Source organism: Oreochromis aureus, linkage group 3 (assembly GCF_013358895.1).
Source record: "Oreochromis aureus strain Israel breed Guangdong linkage group 3, ZZ_aureus, whole genome shotgun sequence".
Lineage (NCBI taxonomy): Eukaryota > Metazoa > Chordata > Actinopteri > Cichliformes > Cichlidae > Oreochromis > Oreochromis aureus.
This window is the reverse complement of record NC_052944.1, coordinates 71,763,939-71,785,813: the sequence shown is the minus strand read 5'-3', so window position 1 is coordinate 71,785,813 and position 21,875 is coordinate 71,763,939. Positions and strand designations below refer to the sequence as shown.

Here is a 21,875-nt window from a genome sequence, read left to right as displayed (position 1 = left end):
TGTTTTGTCGGCATCTGAGGCTGAATCTCAGGTGGTTCCTGTAGTCCGCCATCTTACGTGCTGTTTGCTCATACTGACATACAAGCTTTAGGCAGTCCTTGCCAAAGTGGGTTAAAACGTCTTGATGCATTCTCAATCATCCAGGAAAGTAAATCTCCAAAAGGTGAATCTGTTCATCTGGACGTAGCGTTTTGTTGGAGAAACGTTTCGTCACTCATCCAAGTGACTTCTTCAGTCTCAGCTGACTGCAGGTTTCCCCAAATCTTATAAACAGTACATTTGCATAATGACTGAAACCAGCCCACTGAAGGAACAATGGGCTGTGAGGTTAGTTCCTTAATCATAATTATGCAAATTCCCATGACCATTGATCAACAATTACTGACCAAAACCCACTGATCAAAGACCACTGATCAATGGCCATGAGTACCATTCACAGAGAGTTGGGGAATCCTATCTGAAGATCTGATTCTTGTGTGGTAAACAGCTCTTGATGAGAAATGAGCTTCCTCCGAAGGGTGGCTGGCCTCTCCCTTAGAGATAGGGTGAGAAGTTCAGCCATCCGGGAGGGGCTCAGAGTAGAGCAGCTGCTCCTCCACATCGAAAGGAGCCAGTTGAGGTGGTTCGGGCATCTGACAAGGATGCCTCCTGGGCGAGGTGTTTCGGGCATGTCCCACCGGGAGGAGGCCCCGGGGCAGACCCAGGACACGCTGGAGAGATTACATCTCTCGGCTGGCCTGGGAGTGCCTTGGTGTTCCCCCGGATAAGCTGGAGGAGGTGGCTGGGGAGAGGGAGGTCTGGGCTTCCCTGCTTAGGCTACTGCCCCCGCGACCCGGCCTCGGATAAAGCGGATGAAGATGGATGGATGGATGGATATTCACTCACTGGCCGTTTATCACTGCCCAAGTACGCGAATACGTACTCGTGTTCTCGGTGAGTACGTACTCGCCGAGAACGCACGGGAGTATGTACCCGCCGAGAACGCGAGCACGGACTCGCGATATGTACAATGGAACACCTGCGTGCGTGATGATGTCACAGGTCCGGAGTTTTACTGCCGTCCCTCCTAATTTATCTGTGAGTAACATGTTATGAAGCTTAACTGTAATCACAGCCAAACCGGTTTACTCAGGAACAAATAAAACACTGAAATAAACCAAACATTAACATTTAGAAGTGATCTAAGTGACTTATATATCATTTTTAACCTCAGTAGTGAAACCTCTATTAATAAAAATAGTGTACATGTACATACGTGTACATACCTTAATAAAAACAAGCAGGTGAGATGTTAGAACGCTTTTATTTCTATTCTAGTGGACACTCAATACTATAGACAGCTGCTGGGGATTCTGTAACCTGAGTAGTGAGAAGTCCCCGAGCGGGGGGGGGTTGAAAACGATGTGCCGGGAGTCCGCTGTTGAGTTTTGGACGAAATGCATTCTGGGATATATAGCTGTCCCAAGTCCACACCGATGCATGCTCGATAAAACGGGCGGATCGAGAACACATCCGGGACTTTTTCGCGTTCTCGGCTTGATCGTGTGCCAATTGGAACAGTACTTGGTCTCCGACTGATGACGTATCACGAGTACACGAGAACGCAAGTACGCACAAGTACGCATATTGATAAACGCCCACTGTCTCTGTACTGTTTCGCTAGCTTAGCTTAGCTCGTAGCCGACTCGCTAGCAGCATGGCCTCTACACCTGTCCCTCCTGCACTTTCCTGCTCATTGTGTCAGATGTTTAGTTACTCCTCGGCCTCCTTTAGCAGTAATGATACTTGTAACAAATTTAGTTTATTTTCAGCTCTGGAGGCCAGGATTACTGAATTGGAGACTCGGCTTCGCACCCTTTATTTACCCGGAGCTAGCCAGGCCCCTGTAGCTGGTGCAGCCGAAGGTAGCGTAGGCCCCGCTAGCTGGCAGATCCCAACCAGCTGGGGAAAGAGGGCGGCTGGGTGACGGTGAGGAGGAAACGTAGTCTTAAACAGAACCTGGTCTTGTTAGCAGAGACGGCATCCATCCCACTTTGGATGGAGCAGCTCTCATTTCTAGAAATGTGGACAAATTTATTAAACCCCCAAAATATGACTATCCAGAGTTGGGACCAGGAAGCAGAGTTGCAGTCTTACACGCCTCTCTGCAGCTTCTCTCCTCCTGCTACCCCCAAAAACCCATCTCCATTGAGACTGTGTCAGCTCCCAAACAGACAAAAAAACAAACTAAAAGCCAGCAATAAACAACTTAAACATAAAAATCACAAAGAAAGAACAATACAGTATCCACATCTGAACCAAAGAGTAAAACAGTGAAATGTGGATTATTAAATATTAGGTCTCTCTCCTCCAAGTCTCTGTTAGTACATGACTTAATAATTGATCAACAAATCGATTTACTCTGCCTTACAGAAACCTGGTTGCAGCAGGATGATTATGTTAGTTTAAATGAATCAACACCCCGAGTCATTCTAACTACCAGAAATCTTGAAGCACAGGCCGAGGGGCGGTGTGGCAGCAATTTTCACACCAGCCTATTAATTAACGAAAGACCAAGACAGACTTTTAATTCATTTGAAAGCCTGATGCTTAGCCTTGTCCACCCCAGCTGTAAAACTCAGAAACCAGTCTTACTTGTTATCATATATCGTCCACCTGGGCCTTACACAGAGTTTCTCTCTGATTTCTCAGACTTTTATCTGATTTAGTGCTCAGCTCAGATAAAATAATTATTGTGGGTGATTTTAACATTCATGTAGATGCTAAAAATGACAGCCTCAACATGGCATTTAATCTGTTATTAGACTCAATTGGCTTCTCTCAAAATGTAAAAGAACCCACCCACCACTTTAATCACACTCTAGATCTTGTTTTAACATATGACATAGAAACTGAACATTTAACAGTGTTTCCTGAAAACCCTCTGCTGTCTGATCATTTCCTGATAACATTTACATTTACAATAATTGATTACACAGCAGTGGAGAGTAGACTTTATCAAAGTAGATGTCTTTCTGAAAGTGCTGTAACTAAGTTTAAGAATATAATCCACCCACTGTTATCATCTTCAATGCCCTGTACCAACATAGAGCAGAGCAGCTATCTGAACGCTACCCCAACAGAGGTCGATTATCTTGTTAATAATTTTACCTCCTCACTACATACGACTCTGGATACTGTAGCTCCTGTGAAAACTAAGGTCTCAAATCAGAAGTACCTGACTCCGTGGTATAATTCTCAAACACATAGCCTAAAGCAGATAACTCGTAAGCTGGAGAGGAAATGGTGTGTCATAAATTTAGAGGATCATCATTTAGCCTGGAGAAATAGTTTGCTGCTTTATAAGAAAGCCCTCCGCAAAGCCAGAACATCTTACTATTCGTCACTGATTGAAGAAAATAAGAACAACCCCAGGTTTCTCTTCAGCACTGTAGACAGGCTGACAAAAAGTCAGCGCTCTATCGAGCCAACCATCCCTTTAACTATAACTAGTAATGACTTCATGAACTTCTTCACAAATAAAATTTTTATCATTAGAGAAAAAATTACCAATAATGATCCCACAGATGTAACATTATCTACAGCTACTCTTAGTACCATTGATGTTAAGTTAGACTCTTTTTCTCCAATTGATCTTTCTGAGTTAACTTCAATAATTAATTCCTCCAAACCATCAACGTGTCTTTTAGACCCCATTCCTACAAAACTGCTCAAAGAAGTCCTGCCATTAATTAATTCTTCGATCTTAAATATGATCAACCTATCTCTAATAATCGGCTATGTACCACAGGCCTTCAAGGTGGCTGTAGTTAAACCTTTACTTAAAAAGCCATCTCTAGACCCAGCTGTCTTAGCTAATTATAGGCCAATCTCCAACCTTCCTTTCATATCAAAAATCCTTGAAAGAGTAGTTGTCAAACAGCTAACGGATCATCTGCAGAGGAATGGCTTATTTGAAGAGTTTCAGTCAGGTTTCAGAGCTCATCACAGCACAGAAACGGCTTTAGTGAAGGTTACAAATGATCTTCTTATGGCCTCTGACAGTGGACTCATCTCTGTGCTTGTCCTTAGTGCAGCCTTCGATACTGTTGATCATAATATCCTATTAGAGCGATTAGAACATGCTGTAGGTATTACAGGTACTGCACTGCAGTGGTTTGTATCATATCTATCTAATAGACTCCAATTTGTGCATGTAAATGGAGAGTCGTCTTCACACACTAAGGTCAATTATGGAGTTCCACAGGGTTCAGTGCTAGGACCAATTCTGTTTACATTATACATGCTTCCCCTAGGCAGCATCATTAGAAGACATAGCATAATTTTCACTGCTATGCAGATGACACGCAGCTCTATCTATCCATGAAGCCAGGTAACACACACCAATTAGTTAAACTGCAGGAATGTCTTAAAGACATAAAGACCTGGATGGCATGAACTTTCTGCTTCTTAATTCAGATCAAACTGAGGTTATTGTACTCGGCCCTGAGAATCTTAGAAATATGGTATCTAAGCAGATTCTTACTCTGGATGGCATTACCTTGGCCTCCAGTAACACTGTGAGGAACCTTGGAGTCATTGTTGACCAGGACATGTCCTTCAATGCACATATTAAAGAAATATGTAAGACTGATTTCTTCCATTTGCGCAACATCTCTAAAATTAGAAATATCCTGTCTCAGAGTGATGCTGAAAAACTAGTTCATGCATTTATTACTTCCAGGCTGGACTACTGCAATTCATTATTATCAGGATGTCCTAAAAACTCCCTGAAAAGTCTTCAGCTAATCCAAAATGCTGCAGCAAGAGTCCTGACAGGGACTAGAAAGAGAGAGCATATTTCTCCTGTTTTGGCTTCCCTTCATTGGCTTCCTGTTAAATCCAGAGTTGAATTCAAAATCCTGCTCCTCACATACAAGGTCTTAAATAATCAAGCCCCATCTTATCTTAATGACCTTGTAGTACCATATCACCCTATTAGAGCACTTCGCTCTCGCTCTGCAGGCTTACTTGTTGTTCCTAGAGTATTTAAAAGTAGAATGGGAGGGAGAGCCTTCAGTTTTCAGGCCCCTCTTCTGTGGAACCAGCTTCCAGTTTGGATTCGGGAGACAGACACTATCTCTACTTTCAAGATTAGGCTTCAAACTTTCCTTTTTGCTAAAGCTTATAGTTAGGGCTGGACCAGGTGACCCTGAATCCTCCCTTAGTTATGCTGCAATAGACGTAGGCTGCCGGGGATTCCCATGATGCATTGAGTTTTTCCTTTCCGGTCACCTTTCTCACTCACTATGTGTTAATAGACCTCTCTGCATCGAATCATATCTGTTATTAATCTCTGTCTCTCTTCCACAGCATGTCTTTATCCTGTCTTCCTTCTTTCACCCCAACCAATCACAGCAGATGGCCGCCCCTCCCTGGGCCTGGTTCTGTCGGAGGTTTCTTCCTGTTAAAAGGGAGTTTTTCCTTCCCACTGTCGCCAAAGTGCTTGCTCATAGGGGGTCATATGATTGTTGGGCTTTTCTCTGTATTTATTATTGTGCGATCTACTGTACAATATAAAGCGCCTTGAGGCGACTTTTGTTGTGATTTGGCGCTATATAAATAAAATATAATTGAATTGAATTGAACTGTACAGAATCTTTGAAACCAGCTTAAAACATTTGTAGAATATAAACAGAGCATCTGCTTCTCTTTACAGCTCCTCACTCCACCAGGGCTGTTTGGCACTTTCTGATAGTGTGCAAATGTGGTGCACGTACTGCAGCAGTCATACAGACAACTGGACAGTCCAAAAGTTGGCCTACCTATTACTGGCTGAGGTTTTAGTAGAGTTGTGGCTGAACCACATACAAATATATCATTAATTTTAATCTCCCCAATCAATGATAATGTTATGTTGGAATGTTGTTAAAGAGGGTCAAAAATGTTTCAACCCAGTTTGTTTTGCAGATTCTGTATAGCAGCTTTAATATAGGGAGAGCACAACTTCCAGATTGTGTGAGTAAAATCAGGTTTTTTCTCTTCGTCAGTTTAATAGTTTCTGTTTCACCTGTCACTGTTCCCTGTCTGTTTTCTTACCTGGTTCTTCCTGACCTTGTACTTTCTCCTCACGTTCCCTCTTTCCTCTCTCCCTCTTTGGACTGACAATCATGCACAAATAGATTGTATTCAATTAGATGAAAAATTACATTAATATAAAAAATACTATTAAGATCACTAATGAAAAGTCCTCTCTCAGTGTACTTTCAACCAAAAGGCAAACAAGTAAACCACACGAAGATCTAATAAAAGATATAAATATTGAAACACTGATCAACATTATTCTTGATTAATGGATCATTTGATTTTACACTTTTACACACACACACACACACACACACACACACACAACAGGAGTTATAAGGTTAATGGGCATTCAGTCAGTTAGCTAGTTAGTATCCATTTCAAACAGGACAGTGATAACAACAGCAGGCTGCGGACAATTATAACTTTTAGATTTTAAATAGGCTGTATACATTTCAATGGGAGCAACAGGACGGTCAAATATTGCTGATTTTACTACAGAGCAGGACGGAGAGGATCCCTGAGAGGATTTGGATTTCCACTGATTACCCAGGGAATGCTGCTTTCCCATTGGATTATTAGAATCAACACAGAACAGAAAGGTGAGTTTCCTCTGATCCAGTTGTGATTATCCTCTCTAACCTCTCCTCCAAACCCAGCTAAGCCTTCAGCTCCAAATAAACAGCTCCTGATTTCCACTTCCAGTTCACTTACACTCTGACAGCAGAAAAACAAGAACGTGGAGCAGCACTCACCTCGTTTTCGTCCTCGTTGTGAAATGAGATGTTGACTCCAACACTTCCTCTTATGTACAGACCTGCTCCACCTGTTTTGTTCCCAAAACTCACAAAACCACATTCCAAGAAGTGTCTGTGACAAAGATCAGCCTCTTACAGAGCAGAGATGAGCTTTATCGTCATTGTAAACAAAGACGTACAACCAAACTGAAAGCACTGCTGAACAGAAACACATTAGAATAAAAGCACAATAAAAAAGGTTGAAGAAGCTTCTTGGATGAGATATGAAACGTCTTCAAGCAACTCAAAGAAGTCCAGACGTTTGTTTTCGAGGCTCCTTTGACTACAGTGACCTGGGTCACTTTTTAAAGAAATACTTTCAGTTTGACTGTGGGCCACATTTAAAGGTTTTGGGGACATGAGGTCTGTGTGAAGAGGAAAGGAAATAAGTAAAATCTATTTATATTGCTTTTCACAGATGAAAAGAAATCACAAAGTGCTTCACAAGACAAAGAATGAGAATGAGCTAAAGTCATAGTCTAGTCCTAGCTGTCGGTTTTGGTTTTATTATTCATGTATCAGCCCAAATGAAGGCTCGGTTTTGTTTTGCAACCTTAGGGAGGTCCTCAATGTCTTCCTCAGTGTCTGCTTTTGGGTCCTCTTCCTCCCTCCACACGGTCTCCCAGTACAGATCGTGAGCTTTCCAGCAAACATTTAATGTCCTTATTCAGTCAATTGTGGCCTTTTGTTCCACGCTGTCTGTGTCAGCTGAGTTACAGCTGCTGTATTTACCAGAAAAAAATAAATGAATGTAGAACACTGAGAGATGGAGAAAGATCTCAGAAAGACAGGACACGAGAGGAAGAAGGTGAATTTGTTTTGAAGGTGAGGACCATTCAGGGTTACATTTTATAAAACTCACATTTAAATCTTTGTTCTAATTAAAGTTTTTTCAAAACAAATGTAATATACTAAATCTGTGTTCTTTAATAGGCTGGTGTGAAAAATTGCCGCCCCCTCGGCCTCTGTGATGCATCAGTGAGATATATGAACTTGTTTTTACACAGTGAAGCTGGAGAATTTTCACTTAATACAAGATATTTGTGCTTGAAATAAGCTATTGATGTGTAATCCACACATTTCAGTTCAGTAAGTTTAACAACTGTCCTCATGTAAAGGTTCCAGCTCTGTGCCACCAATGAATCTGAAAGCTGAACCTGCTTCACACGCTTGACGATGTCATCAAATCAAAGATCAACATTGTTGTTATCACCATGATACATATAAATACAGATTAGTTGTGTGTTAGCCTGTTGATGTGTTCAGTACATGTGGGCTTTTTTATTTTGTTTGTCATTTTACATTTTCCAGTTTTTCTTTACTGGTTTATTTTAATTTATCAACTTATTTGTTTGTAATCAGGTTAAAACGACCATTTATTAGATTTTGTTGAAATATTAAAATATTGAAATCCATGTTAAAATCTAAAATATTTAGTAAAATGTTGGAATTTATTTTTAAAGAATAATGCTGTGTTTAACAAGTATAAAAGAGCATTGGCATTATATATGGTTTGTTTTTATTTTAGGGAAGTATCCTGTTTCCATAATCACATACTGAGTATGCTACCATTGTATATAGTGTATTATCTTTCTTTTTTCATTGATTGTACTTATTTGTGTTTTTGTAGTTCCTTCTGTTATCTGTATCTGAGGTAACGCAAAAATTTCCCCGTCGTGGGATCAATAAAGTCTTATCTTTTATTGTGAAAAACTGTGTAAGAGGAAGTGAGTGTGTTTGTGATCAGTAGTAGTTTATTCATTTATCAGGTTTAAACTGTGACAGAAGAAGGTTACTGACCTTGATTTGTTGTGCAGCTCAGCAGTGAGATCAGAACTAAAGAGAAATGACACTCAGGTTGATTTGAGGTGAACATGAAGAACAACTCAACACAAACAGCTGACAAACACACAAACTCATCTCTCTGATATATCTGCTCAATTTCTCTGTGATGTCAGTAACATGCTTTAGTAAAGTTTGAGCAACATATGACTGGATTGTGTATAAAGTTTAAAAACAACAAACAAGCAAAAACCATCTTTTGGGAGATCTCACAAGTATTGGCAGAGTTTAGATTCTTCATGTTCGAACTCTGTCAATACAGGGTTTTGGACCATGATCATCACTGTCTATCTTAAAACCAGCTGTGAGGGACGCTGGTTTAACTCAGTGCATTAGCAGATGACAATGTGCCTCGACTCCTGAGCAAAGATAAAGAGTCAGTTCAGACCTGGGGCCCGTTCTTCGTACCTCGCTAAGTAAGTTAGCTGGATTTGATTGTTGACGATTTCGCATGATCTTGGATCGTTCGGTTCTCCGAAGCTCATCCGGGACTTGCTGTCATAGCAACAGATCCGTAAGCGTAAACCTGCTCGGGAGCAGGCTTACTTTATGTAAACAGGATTAGATCGCGGCCACTCAGGTATGTCCGCTTCGTTTATACGAAAGCAACAGCGATATTTCTCCACTGTTTTTCCATAAATAAATATTATCAATGTAACTAAAGATAATGCAGCATTTGATTCTTTTATTGATTTCATACAGATACATACAGGTCATTTCCTAAAAAAAGGGAAATGTACTATTAATCATTCTATTACATGTATTTGATTATTTCAGATGTAATTCATATTTTAGAGTAGTAATAGTAAATTACTTCGTGTAATCAAGATGAGAGACCACGGCTATAAAAGCGAAGGTGGATTTGGGAAGTCTGTCGCAGCCATGTCCTGTCCGTTTGTACGCGAGCAAGGAAGGTGCAAGATTGATAAGGAGAGTTTTCAGAATTCAGCGTATATTGCGGGATAGACAGGATCCTTTAGCTCAGCGCGACAGTGTGCTCATAGATAGATATCGATTTTCCCGTGAGGGTATTATTTACTTAACACACTCTCTCTCTCTCTATATACATATATAGATATATATATATCTCCCAACTTACTGTGCATGCTTCAGTCACCCCTTGCATGGGAACAGGTAAAAGTGATGGAGTGTTATGTAAAACTACACACAAAAAACCCCACAATGTCAATAAATGTCATAGTACAAAAAGCCGGGGTGTGACGAGGGGGTGCAGGACCACCACCTGTCTTTATTTGCTCTGCCCTTTTCTTGGTTGCTGTTATAAACAAACAAACAGATTATTTCAGGGTCTCTTTTCAAGAGACTAAAAGCAATATAAGTGATAAATATTACCATTCTGTACAATATTCTTATATTTCACTTTTACTTGTTCCCATGTTCTAGTGGGTCCTGTTGTGGCTCTAATGTGAAAGAGGATATAATGTAATATAATATAATAAATTACTTACGAGTTTAATTTGTCAACAACTTTCTGCCAGCCCTCTCTCCTTGCTTTTGCAGCCTTTGCAGTGTTCCCCTGCGTTTTAATTAAACTCTGAAACTCCTGATATCCCTCAATCAAGAGTTCTTGGTCTGCTGCCGAAAAATACTGTGCGCGCTCCTTCGACATCTTCGCCGACCAATCACAGGGTTGCCGATCAATGTTTCTACAATCGATGCGTAGCCCCTTTTAAGCCACCCAGTGATCTCACATTACTTCATCCAGCTATACTAATCGTCAACAACAGGTGTGTTCGGAGAACCGGATTAGCGAGCTCAAAGTTAGCGCGATGATTTGATCTTGGATGTGTCATTTGATCTTGGATGTAGTAAGCGAGGTACGAAGAACGGACCCCTGGGCCCTGTTTCAGAAGGCCGGTTTAGTGCAAACTCTGAGTAAGTATACCCTGAGTTAACGAAAACTCTGGGTTTTCGGTTTCACAAAGCGAGTTTAGATTAATTCTGAGTGAGTTACTATGACGACACACTCCGTGAAGCTAACCTGCCCCCTAGCAGGTTTACTTCAACTAACCCTGACTTTCTCCTCCTCTTTGTCAGAAACCTGACTGTAGGAAGTGTCAGACATGGCGTGCCCCTTCCTTGAAGAGCCAGTAGATGTTGAATTCTCCGCAGAGCTCTCCGCCGGGAGAGAGTGATTAGAGCGCGTTTGGACATTTTATCATTTCCTGATGATTTTCTGTGTGAACGTTACCGTTTTCAGCACAATCTATAATTTATTTGAATAACATCCTCAGGCCTTATATTGCTCATGTGACACATCGCGGACATTCTCTCAGTTCTGTACATATTATTTGTATTGCACTTCGTTTTTTTGCAAACGGGAGCTTTCTGTATAATATTGTTGACGCTGAGCACGTTTCCAAGGCTACCGTCTGTCGGGCAGTCAGGAATGTTACAGTTGCACTGAAACGTCTCCTGTACTCGTTTGTGGTGTTCCCCGGTCACAGACCCACAAGATTTATCAAAGAGGGATTCCACAAAATTGCAGGTATCAGGATGAACGAAACTTAATTCATGATGTGGTGATACTTTAACTACTACTTAAATTTTACATTTATTTTCAGGGTTCCCAGGCGTGATTGGCTGTATAGATGGCACTCACATTCCAATCATTGCTCCTTCAGTAAATGAAGGAGACTATGTGAACAGGAAGTCTTTCCACAGCATTAATGTACAGGTACATAGTTCTGGCATGACACCAGTAGAACCACAACAGAGACTGATCCAACACATGACAACACAGAGAGAACCGCAGGAGAGAGTGATGGCGGAGGTGTGGATGTAGGTGGAGGTGTGGTGGTGTGTTTGTCTAAAATAAAGCAAACACAGTCATTAAGTTGTCGTCACATTGTGAATGTTGAAAGCTGCAGAAACACAGACAGGTGAGTGTGTCACCTGTGACAGTGATCCAGCTGGATGGAGACTCTCCATGACCGCTGATGTCACACTTGTAGAGGCCTTCATCAGACCTGGAAACATGCTGGATGGTCATGTGACCTGTAGGCTGCTTCCTGATGAGGGAGCCATCTTTATAGAAAGCAGCTGGGAGGTTGGAGGGAGTGGTCTTTGTTTTACAGAGCAGAGTGACGTCATCTCCCTCCATCACAGGGAGGACAGGACTCTGCAGGATCACTGATCCACCTCAACACAGAGACAAACTACAGCATTTCATCCATTTACACACAGCTTCATCAACACTAACTCCACACACTCAGCTTACCAGTGACTGTCAGGTTAACCATGTTACTGATGGGACCCTCTCTGGACTCACACCAGTAAACTCCACTGTCCCATGTGGGGATTTTACTGATGTTACAGGAAGACCTGGTCAGCTTTGCCATCTGACCTCCACACTGACTCCTCTGTGGTTTGCTTGTGTTTCTCCTCAGAGTCCATCCAGCAGAGCTGTCGTCCTCCTCACAGCTCAGAGACACAAAGTCTCCTTCAAAGAACTGAGAGCTGCTGGGACTCACAGTCAGACGAGCTGTGAGGGTTAAAAGGGAAAAAACTGATGATCTGTTAAAACATGAGTTCAATCAGGTCATATCAGTGAGCATTTCTCAGGTTTAAACTGTGACAGAAGAAGGTTACTGACCTTGGTTTGTTGTGCAGCTCAGCAGTGAGATCAGAACTAAAGAGAAATGACACTCAGGTTGATTTGAGGTGAACATAAAGAACAACTCCACACAAACAGCTGACAAACACACAAACTCGTTTCTCTGACATGTCTGGTCATTTTCAGTCTTAGATCAGTAACATGCTTCAGTAAAATCTGAGCAACAAAAGACTGGAGTGTGTGTAAAGTTTAAAAACAACAAACAAGCAAAAACCATCTTTTGGGAGATCTCACAAGTATTGGCAGAGTTTAGATTCTTCATGTTCGAACTCTGTCAATACAGGGTTTTGGACCATGATCATGAATTTATATCTTAAAACCAGCTGTGAGGGACGCTGGTTTAGCTCAGTGCAATAGCAGATGACAATGTGCCGGATGGTTTGAAAGCAGCACTCATGTCTTCTCCTCTGTTCCCCTGATTCCCTGTCCATCTCTACTTACTATCCAATGAAGGCAACCCCCCCCCAAAAAAGATGTGGGCGCTGACCTATATTAACTGAATCTATGTAAAATATCCTCTACTTTTGAATAACACAATAAAGTCATGTGTCCACAGTGCAGCTGTGTTGATATAATGAGTGAATGATTTGAGCTTTTCACTGCCTGCTGTGTTTCCTCGACTCCTGAGCAAAGATAAAGAGTCAGTTCAGACCTGCAGTTGGTCCTCGTGGTGTTTTGAACTTGAATTCAGCCTGATTTGTTTTTCATGTCTTCTCCTCCATCATCAGTTATCAGGAGAGCAGACAGTCAAAGTACAAGAATTCAAACAAACACAGAGATTCTACTTACAGAGCAGACACAGCACAGATGTTTCCTTCATCGTCCTTCTCACTCATTTGAGCTTTTTTTCATTTCTCTCACTGACACCAAGTAAAGCCCGCCCTCTTCCTCTGAACACATATTCTTCCTTTATTAGTACTAGTACCTAGACAGTGGTACAACTACCACTACCAGAAATATCAGTGCATGAATCTCAACTTCATTAATGAAACAATTCTGAAATATAGAGACAGTCACACTGTGTTGTACCTGTAATGTAAATGTTTAATGTGGGGATGAATAAAGCACATTGTACTCATTAATGGATTGCATTTTTATAGCGCTTTTCAAGGCACCCAACGAGCTTAACAATTCCACTATTCATTCACTCTCACACTGGTGGAGACAAGCTACAGTTGTAGCCACAGCTGCCCTGGGGCAGACTGACAGAAGCGAGGCTGCCATATCGCACCATCGGCCCCTCTGGCCATCACCAGTAGGCGATAGGGTAAAGTGTCTTCCCCAAGGACACAACGACCAGGACAGAGAGAGTAGGGGGATCGAACTGGCAACCTTCCGGTTACAGATGAGCTTCCCAACCCCCTGAGCCACGGTCGCCCCCTCATTGAAACTTTAGAGTTTATTCACAAACTTTAAAGAGAATCAAATGTCCTCTGCTCTCATTGATCTGTAGTTTGGTTGATGAACAAATCCATGTCCATGTAGTGGACGTCCCCCTCAGTGAGAGAGGCAGATATGAGCTGAAACACAGGAATCAAACCAGGGACGCTGCTGTTATGGAGCTGAACTGGAACCATTCAGACACTGAGGCCCTCTGAACACATTTTAATTACAGCTGTGCAGAGACACACTGATGACTGACTGGAACACTATGATTCACATGGGTTATTTATGGCTACTAGAGGGAGATGTTGGACTTTAAATGCAAACATGCATACAAGAAGATCAACAATACTCTGGCTCATCCATCCATTTTTTGTCACTTTATGTATTTCTGCATTTAGCTGTTTGTTTATCTGTTTAAAGCAGGTAAATAATCAAATTTTAAGTTAAACCAACACTGGTGACTATTATTTTTTTGAGGGCAGAGATCCTTCATTTTTCAACATGGCTTTTATTGTGACACATTTTACAGGAACAAGACACAACTGATTTTTATAAGACAAAAAATGCCTGTGTTATGGTATTTATTCTATTAAAACGTTTTAGTACTTTCACTGCAGATATACTTGATCATCTAAATAACATTTAGAAATTATGTGTACTGTCAGATGAAGATGATGATGAGGTTGATAGAAGCTCCTGATTTTATGGTCTGTTCATAAATTCAGTTCAGCATCAAGAATGAATTACAAATGTAGAATGTAGGGTATATTACATAATACTTACTGTATTACTACAATAATTTTTTTACAGTATTAAACAACCACCCCAAAAGATAGTGGAGTGGGCTCAGTGAACACTAGTAAAATCTTAAGAAACTAAACCAGAAAACCCTTAATTTTTTTAAATTTACAAATATAATATAATATATATATATAATATTATATAATATATTATATTATATAATATTCAGTGCATGGATGACCTGCAGAGCAGATCCCTGAAGAACTGACATGCTTGTGTTTCTGAACTGAAAACACATTGTAAACTGACCTACTGGGTTTTTCGTTATGTTTACCTCTACGTTACCAAGGCAATATGCCTCGGTAAAATGTCAACCATATTTGTAATGCCGTAAATGGTAAATGGCCTGTATTTGTATAGCGCTTTACTAGTCCCTAAGGGCACCAAAGCGCTTTACACATTCAGTCATCCACCCATCCACACACTGGTGATGGCAAGCTACATTGTAGCCACAGCCACCCTGGGGCACACTGACAGAGGCGAGGCTGCCGGACACTGGTGCCACCGGGCCCTCTGACCACCACCGGGCCCTCTGACCACCACCAGTAGGAAACGGGTGAAGTGTCTTGCCCAAGGACACAACGAGCGAGACTGTCCAAGCCGGGGCTCGAACCGGCAACCTTCCAATTACAAGGCGAACGCCCAACTCTTGAGCCACGAACCATCAGAAGCCTGGCGGAGCCCCTACCACATAAGAGGCTTGAGCCACGCCCAACCACAGCCCCCAAGGGAGAAGGCCAGCAAACCGTAGTACTCGGTATAACTAGTAGACAGGAGACTTGAAATGTGAGTCATGGCTATTTCATTCTTCAGTGAGTGGTTTATCAGGAGGGCTCAGTGCTGGTTCATGAGATGTGATCACATGTTCATGAGGTTGTGGTTCAAAAAACTAAAAAGTTTTAATAAAAACCTCACATGGTAAAGTTATGGCTGTGATGCTATGAATGTTTTGCAGAATATGATGCTTTATACAAGTACATTAGATAGTGAGGTCAGCTGACAAAGGATAATAATCTACTGACAGCATCAAGTTTATTTTCCTCTACCCCAAGGTTTAAAAAAAAAACCAAAAAAAAAACAAAGCTGTAAAATATCTGTGATTATTTTCTGGTGTCCAGTCTAACATGCCGAAATTGCTTTTTTCAGTCTGACCATCAGACAAACTTGAAATACTGATTTCGAAACCGTTTAAAAAGAAAAGAAAACAAATTTTCTTTAAACTGCTGGAAAAATTCAACAATTAAAAAAAAAAAATTACCATGTCTCATGCTACTCATTGGTCTTTGAGAGTGTGCTTTCGGTCTCAAGCAGACACATCTGGTTCTGCAGCTTTTCTCTCAAATATATGGTTAGTGAAAGATAGTACTGATGTCTTTAGCCTGCTGTTGCAGTTTAGTGTTTGTTTCTTGCACTTAGCTACACCCAAACAAGTCAAATTTTCCATCCAACACCTCAGTGAAACCCACAGAACCACGTGACAACAAAATAAGAACTAAAGTTTATCAATACTGCAAAGACACCAGATCACAGTCGTCAATAAGCACATTTTTTATCATTAAATTTACTGCTTTCAGAAGATATACTAATATGTTTACTCATATCAGCATCTTCAAATACTGCCAGCACTTCAGATGTGTCTCGAATCAACCATGAAATTCACAAAAGTCAAATCTGGGTGTGATTAAGCTATCACTTTTCTTACTAAGTTTACCTAATTTTATTTTACACTGTGAGCTTGAGTGAGGAAGTGTTTAGCTAATAATGAAGACTGTAAACTGCTGGTTGAGCAGCTGTACCTCTGGTCTGATGGCTAATTGTCCATAACTGACTTCTTCTGTTCTCACAGCTGAATACACTGCAGCTGGATCAATGTCTGTAGAATGAATCATGCAACTTACTTTCACAGGAGCGACTGTAATAGTACTGTACACTTTAGGGTGATTTTTTTCCACTGCTTAACAAACAGTGTGAACTAACAGTTGACCAGAATGAACCCGTGGGTGTTTGTGCAAAAAAGGTGAACGACCACAGAGCTTTTATTTTCCGTTTCTACAAACTGATGCACTTCACCACAAAGCACAAAGCAAACATGTTCTCACAGCATGAAAGCTATTATTAACCAAAATAGAAAACACTGTAGTGAAGTTGCTGCTTTGGTTTTACATTCAGGACTCTAGAGAAGACAAAATTAAATATCAAAAAATAACATTTGATACATTCAGTCTGTTTTTGTTTTTTTTGGGTTTTTTTTAATCGACCTCATATTAAATAGAAATTCATCTTGCTAATAAAAGGGAGTACCAAGACAAAATGGGCCTAATCTGAATCAGTTTGAAACTTGTTTCTCACTCATGACACAGGTTTGACCACACCTGATATGTGGCTATTGCAAGGTGACCTGTGGTTGAGTCTATGCCATTACAGAACATTACATTACATTACAAAATGAGAAGAAGATTACAAGATTAAACACTTCATTAAAATGAACATTTGCACCATGTCACCTGCTGCTGGTTGGGTTCTGAGTGTCCAAGGACATAAAGTGTTTCAGTCTCAAACAGACACATCCTGCACTGAAGCTCTGCTGTGCAGTTCACAGTATCAAATGATGCCTTTGCTGTTTCCTGTATCATGCTTGTTTCCTGCAGTATAGAGAGATGTGCATCAGTTAGCCACAAGTAAACAAGTTAAATTTTCCATGTGACACCTCAGTGAAACCCACAAAACTACACAACAAAAGTGTCTCAACAAAAAATGTTTTCTTTGTTTGTTTGTTTTTAATAATGCAAAGATATCAAATAATATTAAAGGTATTGGTGTCAAAAATGTACTTACATTTCTAAATGACCAATTGCCTTTCAATTAAACAAAATTGTGTTTTCTCTTAAAGTTTGAGTATAATTTGGTTAGAAAAAATATATGAAGCATATAAAAATAGTCAACATATGGATGTCCTCTGGTCTGAGGTGCTGGGGGGATCAGTTAGAGACCAGCAGCTGGATGTCAGTGGTTGTACCGGTGGACTACTTCAGTGAAGAGTAGACGACGTCTGGCTCTGGTTTAAAGTTTTACTACGACTTTACCTGTGTCTTATTCAATCATGGAATTCACAAAACACAAACCTGTGTTATTCTCCCACAGATCTGTGGGAGAATAAATCCTTTGTTCAGTATTGCATAATTAATTGCTTGGTTGGTGGCCAGTTCCATTATGTGGTAAGGTTATAAATAGTAGCTGCTATCTGAGCATCCCACACTTGCTCTCATGTTGCTGTTCACGTTTGGGTTTCTGCTCGCCTGACTTTCATATTTGGTGGTGGTGGAACCTCAACCACGTGGTTTGTATGTTGTGTGTCTTTGTCCTGTGTTCCTCTCCTCACCCCCAACTAGTTACTGCAGATGGCTGCGTCTCCCTGAGCTTTCCTCTGCCAGATGTTAAAACTCCTGTTCAAAGTTTTTCTTCGCACTGTCACCAAAGCACTTGCTCTTAGGGGGTCATCTGATTGTTTAGGTTTTCTCTGTTTTCTCTGTATTGTTGTAGAATCTTAAAGTGCCTTCAGGCAACTGTTGTCATCTGGCACTGTATATGTAACTTTGAATTGAACATGTAATATCTAAACAGTTTATTCTTGGATGGACTGCAACAAATGGTTTATATTTTTTTAGTTGTAGTGTTCTACCCAGTGTTACCCAGTATTCAACAGCCCAGCATTCTGGATTGTTGGTTTAGCTTGCCTGTCTGACATCCCTGCTCAATGACAGTAATTATTAGTGCAGAAACAAAACTTTGGACCACATAGGTGGTTCTATCTGATTATCTGCGACTGCCAAATGATGATATAATTTCAGGGTTAGCTAAGTTAGAATGGAAACGTAAGGACATTTACTCTTTTGGTTTTTACTCTGTTCAGACCTAAAGACAATCAGCTGTACCTCTGGTCTTCTTTGGTTTGATGGCTATTTGTCCATAAGTGACATCTTCAGTTCTCACTGTTGAGTACACCACAGCTGTATCAATGTCTGCCGAATAAAACATGTAAATTAGTTCAACAACAACAACTGCAATTAAATAATAGACTTTATGTTTTATGTTTTTGCTAATTCCTTAAAACTCTGCTGTGAAACAACAGTTGACCAGAAAGAGGTCAAGTGTGAAAAAGGTCAACAACTACAAAGCTGCTATCTTCTGTTAATGCAAAATGTTGCACTTCACCAAGATTTATTTTAGCCAAACCGCAATGCACAGCAGTGAGAAACATTGTCACGTTAACTGGTGCAAACAAAAGGAAGTTGCTTCTTTGGTTTTAATGCGGACTTTAGAGAAGACAAAATAAATCATTATATCAAAAAGACATTTAGTCTGTTCAGCATGTCTTTCTATACATTTCATATTAACTAAAATTTTATATAATTACAACTCATGGATGTTTGTTGTCTCATCCTGAACAGTGGTTCTGACACTCACTAGTCCTTCCTTTCCTCCCTCTTTCCTTCCGCTTAGCATAGAGTCTCAGGATTTGGGGTGAAACCTCCATGCATGTTCAGGAACTTTCTTGCCTTGATGTCAGTGGCTTCTATCACCTTCTTTGCCAGCTTATTATCCCGGCAAGGCATAGCTATTAATTGCCCAGCTCAGACCTCCTCAGGACTTACCTTTTCCTCTGCAGGTAATTGGCAGTTAAAGCTTTCCTAGCAGCATCTTTGTTGTTCCTATATCTATCTTCACAAGGTCTGGCAGAAACAATTATTTCACAACTACCACCCATATCACATGACAGAAAGACACAATGTTACCTCTGAGGTGTTTGATTGCCCTTTGCTGATGATGTGATGATTTGATGTCACTATATGTGATGTCTGTGAAATTATCATTTGCAGCTTCTTGTTGTATAGCTGAAATAATGAAATTTAACAACTGTCATTACTCTTACTTGCATGAAGAAATTATTTTAGAACATATTTCTATGTTTGTAATTTTCAACAACTTGCAATTACTTCAATGGAAAAAGAATGTCAATCCAACAAAGTAAAAATAGTACATTTTTTGTTAAATCATTCAGCAAACCAACTCTTGTAAGATCAGGAAGTCTGAGTCTCACCTTCAGGTTTTCTGTGAACACATCGTCTCACCAGCAGAACCAGTAACACCAGTAGAACCACAACACAGACTGATCCAACACATGACAACACAGAGAGAACAGGAGGAAGAGTGATGGAGGTGGAACCAGGAGGAGGTGTGGATGTAGGTGGAGGTGTGGATGTAGGTGGAGGTGTGGTGGTGTGTTTGTCTAAAATAAAGCAAACACAGTCATTAAGTTGTCGTCACATTGTGAATGTTGAAAGCTGCAGAAACACAGACAGGTGAGTGTGTCACCTGTGACAGTGATCCAGCTGGATGGAGACTCTCCATGACCGCTGATGTCACACTTGTAGAGGCCTTCATCAGACCTGGAAACATGCTGGATGGTCATGTGACCTGTAGGCTGCTTCCTGATGAGGGAGCCATCTTTATAGAAAGCAGCTGGGAGGTTGGAGGGAGTGGTCTTTGTTTTACAGAGCAGAGTGACGTCATCTCCCTCCATCACAGGGAGGACAGGACTCTGCAGGATCACTGATCCACCTCAACACAGAGACAAACTACAGCATTTCATCCATTTACACACAGCTTCATCAACACTAACTCCACACACTCAGCTTACCAGTGACTGTCAGGTTAACCATGTTACTGATGGGACCCTCTCTGGACTCACACCAGTAAACTCCACTGTCTTGCAGGATGATGTAAGTGATAATGCAGGAAGGATGAGCTAAACTAGTTGGCTTTCCCCACTCCTCACATTCAGCTCTGGTTTCTGTGCTTGTGTTTCTCCTCAGAGTCCATCCAGCAGAGCTGTCGTCCTCCTCACAGCTCAGAGACAAAAAGTCATATTCAAAGAACTGAGAGCTGCTGGGACTCACAGTCAGACGAGCTGTGAGGGTTAAAATGAAAAATCAATTCTCTGCTTTACAGCAATTTTCTCCTAACTATTATGGTTGTGAAATTTATTTTGCTTATTCACTTGTTTCAGTTTTGTATGCAAGAGCCATTGTGAAACATGAACCCAATCAGGTCATATCAGTGAGCATTTATCAGTTTTAAACTGTGACAGAACTTCTCTTGTCTCGTATTCATGATTTATTCCCGCTGTGTTTCCACTTGCCCTAATGATCTATCTGCGTGTACATTGTCTCAATATCCCTTTGTCCTTCATTAGACTGTACTGTTCAATTATGTTTCCTAGTTCTTCTCTGCTGGTGTCTCAGCTCCTTTGTGGGATTCATACATTTGCATTGGTTTTTCAGTATAGTTTTGTGTTTTGCTTCATGTGGTTTTTCTCAGCTCAATAAAAACGTAGCCTTCTGTTAAACTTCTCTCTTAACCCAATCAGGTCATATCAGTGAGCATTTCTCAGGTTTAAACTGTGACAGAAGAAGGTTACTGACCTTGGTTTGTTGTGCAGCTCAGCAGTGAGATCAGAACTAAAGAGAAATGACACTCAGGTTGATTTGAGGTGAACATAAAGAACAACTCCACACAAACAGCTGACAAACACACAAACTTGTCTCTCTGATGTATCTGCTCATTTTCTCTTTGATGTCACCAGCATGTTTCAGTAAGAGCATTCAGAGTACAACTCTGCATAGTGAAAGGGCTAAACTAAAATGTGGATATTTTATGACATTTTGTATTACAACATGTTATAATATGCTTTTATAACACTGTAGGCTGACCTTTGACCAATGTCCTTGATGCTTTACCTACTAAAATGGTGTATTTTATTATCTAGATGAGAAGCAGAATTGAGTGAAATAATGGGTTTTATGATTCGTGAAAACTTTACATTTTAAGACATATTCATGCAGTTTGTGAGTGAAACTTTATGGCGCCATATGAATGCCATATGGTGAAACCATATGGCATTGTACTAAAAAGATATGTATATTTTGTTTCAAAGCTCCCTCCATGCTCTTTCTATATTAATCAACATGGTTCATTGCAATATTTTTTTCAAGCTCAACTTTGACCTTGGCACCTAACAATCAAGGTCAAATGTTTGGCCAGCCTTGGTAACTCATGTCAAGGGCTAGTATATAGCTGTCAAGTTTAAAGATGATGCTTTTAGAAACAATTAAAAAAATATAACAGAAAAAAAGAAAGAAATTGTTTGCAGTATACAATTTTGTTTTTTACGTTGGGTGTGACCTTGACAGAAATTTTTACTTAAATTAATTCAACTCAATGATATATTTAAAATTGTGGATGTTCAGTTTCTAACAGACAGTCAGACATGGACAAACAAATTCATATAC

At 40.5% G+C, this 21,875-nt stretch overlaps 1 long non-coding RNA gene across 1 annotated transcript; it reads right to left on the bottom strand.

Moving 5' to 3' along the window:
• Positions 1-16,538: 16,538 nt before the first annotated feature.
• On the bottom strand, positions 16,539-19,776 carry LOC120437512. Its single transcript, XR_005611193.1, has 3 exons — positions 19,320-19,776; positions 18,459-18,545; positions 16,539-17,168 (listed from the first exon to the last, which is right to left on the bottom strand). It is a non-coding gene; the product is annotated as an uncharacterized LOC120437512 (long non-coding RNA).
• Positions 19,777-21,875: the final 2,099 nt, after the last annotated feature.